The sequence below is a fragment of the Aulonocara sp. 'chitande type north' Nkhata Bay genome, linkage group LG9 (assembly GCF_057382095.1).
Source record: "Aulonocara sp. 'chitande type north' Nkhata Bay isolate Kocher_YH1m ecotype deep benthic linkage group LG9, A_spYH_male_GT1.1, whole genome shotgun sequence".
NCBI classification, from domain to species: Eukaryota; Metazoa; Chordata; class Actinopteri; order Cichliformes; family Cichlidae; genus Aulonocara; species Aulonocara sp. 'chitande type north' Nkhata Bay.
The window spans coordinates 4,084,742-4,087,575 of NC_141352.1; the positions used below are offsets into that span (position 1 = coordinate 4,084,742).

At 43.4% G+C, this 2,834-nt stretch overlaps 1 pseudogene; it reads right to left on the reverse strand.

The window, feature by feature from the left end:
• Positions 1-1,346: 1,346 nt before the first annotated feature.
• Positions 1,347-2,272, reverse strand: LOC147321452 (serine protease FAM111A-like; annotated as a pseudogene).
• Positions 2,273-2,834: the final 562 nt, after the last annotated feature.

Genomic DNA, 2,834 nt, shown 5'->3' on the forward strand with positions numbered 1-2,834 from the left:
GGAACCCTTCTTAAGAGGGCGAGTCTGCTCTACTCGTCGCTGGATCGTTGAGCCATCAGCATCGCCTCTGGACCTGTTCTTTCCCTGTGCCTGGCGACTGAATGGAAGCAAGAGAGATAGAGGAAAGGAGAGGAGATATGTGAGGGCTGAATGAAAACCTTCCCTTCCTGGACTCCTGCCTTTTTCGCTCCTGGACCCTGGAACCCCGGCCCCTTTTCCTTGACACCATTATATGTATATATGAATTCCACTGTAGAGGAACACTGTAAATAAATGCACCTTTTGAAGACACTAGTGGTCTGCGCGTGAGTCCGATCTACGAAACCTGACAGAAAGTAGTGAAAGCAGAAGGGTAATCATGTGCACAATAGAAATATAATAACAATAGCAAGTACTATTGTTGATTGCCTAACTGATTGGACATTGGGAGGAATTTTCTTGACCAAATTAAATGTAAAATAAGTGCCACCATTGTAACAAGTCAGTTTGTGAAGTTTTTTTGGTTCTAAAATTTCTATGATCAGTTGTACAGTGGGGCAAAAAAGTATTTAGTCAGCCACCGATTGTGCAAGTTCGCCCACTTAAAATGATGACAGAGGTCAGTAATTTGCACCAGAGGTACACTTCAACTGTGAGAGACAGAATGTGAAAAAAAATCCATGAATTCACATGGTAGGATTTGTAAAGAATTTATTCGTAAATCAGGGTGGAAAATAAGTATTTGGTCACCTCAAACAAGGAAAATCTCTTGCTCTCACAGACCTGTAACGTCTTCTGTAAGAAGCTTTTCTGTCCCCCACTCGTTACCTGTATGAATGGTACCTGTTTGAACTCATCATCTGTATAAAAGACACCTGTCCACAGCCTCAAACAGTCAGACTCCAAACTCCGCCATGGCCAAGACCAAAGACCTTTCGAAGGACACCAGGAAAAGTATTGTAGACCTGCACCAGACTGGGAAGAGTGAATCTACAATAGGCAAGCAGCTTGGTGTGAAAAAATCAACTGTGGGAGCAATCATCAGAAAATGGAAGACATACAAGACCACTGATAATCTCCCTCCATCTGGGGCTCCACGCAAGATCTCATCCCGTGGGGTCAAAATGATCATGAGAACGGTGAGCAAAGATCCCAGAACCACACGGGGGGACCTGGTGAATGACCTGCAGAGAGCTGGGACCAAAGTAACAAAGGTCACCATCAGTAACACACTACAACGGCAGGGAATCAAATCCCGCAGTGCCAGACGTGTTCCGCTGCTGAAGCCAGTGCATGTCCAGGCCCGTCTGAAGTTTGCCAGAGAGCACATGGATGATACAGCAGAGGATTGGGAGAATGTCATGTGGTCAGATGAATGTAGGACTCCTTTTTTTCACTCCTCCTGGGTGTCCGACGACACAGGCCTCGCCGTCTGAAGGCACAGGTCCAAATCTCTTAAGGAGCCCTGGCGGCACTTTCTCTGTTTCCAGCTTAAGTATGACATAATCTAACTTATCGTTGCCGACGAACACCTTAGTGCTGAGGTTGTTCTTGTCTGATTCTTGGTCTTCAAAGTTAAAGACCACGGTAACGTTTACAAACAGTTTACAAACAGTTATGAGGCAAACTGACTCGCTCAGTTCAAGCAGCAACATAACACTGCGGATTTCTTTCCAAAGGTCTCCTTCCTGTATTTCAGTGCTTCCTGAAAAGAATGTTTAGGGAATCTACACTCCATCCATCGTTTCAGACGCGGATACTGCTGACAAAGTAGATCGTAAACCTCCTTACGGTCAGTACTGCTGCCCGTTTCTTTGATTGCCGTTTTTAGACTCAATCAGTTCTGCCGTGCTACATCTAAGACTGATGTCACTCCACCGCTGCACTTTGCATTATTTGATGCGTGTGGAGGTTTCTGCTGCCCTGGGATGGCTACATCTTTTATTTCCCTATCTGCTCCCTGTGGAAAACATATCTGGAATTTCTTATTGTCCAGACAATCAATTATGTCTGTGCACTCAGTCTTACATTCGTCGTTGATGTTAACCAGCTCAAAGTAGCCCAGGTCATCGGTGAAGTGACCGTCTCTTTTCAGAGCCTCGGCCGCAGTTATTCCCTTCTCCCCGTAAACACAAAGATACTTGAACTGTTTTAAAGCGTCATTTTTAAAAAAACTTTTCTCTTTTTTGACATTTAGTCCTCCCTTTGTACCGATGTAAAAGACAGAATAGCAATCTCTCGCCTTAACCATCTTCTTATATTTACTGAAAGGCCTCCGTGCAAGCTTGAACATGTTGCCTGTGCCGTCTGAACTGATGTCCGTGTTGGTCCTGCAGAGAATCAGAGTTGGAAAAGTTGTTAATGTAGCAAAAAACCAAATGTCTTGCATTTTGTTCATAATCTCTTTAAAGCCACAATCTTTTTTTATCGCTTTCACTGGAGTGGGTAAATGAGTCTGCAAAGTAAAAAAAAAACAGATTTACATCTATGTTTATTACTTTTATCGGACATCATCCGATCCCATTTATACACATTTAAGAAAAAACGTGGAAAATATCCTGTTGTTTCCATATAGAGACTCGGCATTTGAACCATCCCAAATATTTGGACTAGGGAACCAACTCCTCAAACCGGTAAAAAGGTCAAGGACACAGTTACACAATCGCTAAACTAACCTATTTTTGGATAAAATAAAACCATATAAGCATGAGCCTTGGAATCTCGGTTAAAAAAAAAGAAGCACTACATATTACTTTTCTTATGTTCAGTATACAGGAGTTGCTGCTCACAGTCTGAGTTGCACTAATGTGTCTGTCAGATGTCCCAAATGGAACGCCAGGCCCCACGCGCACTCA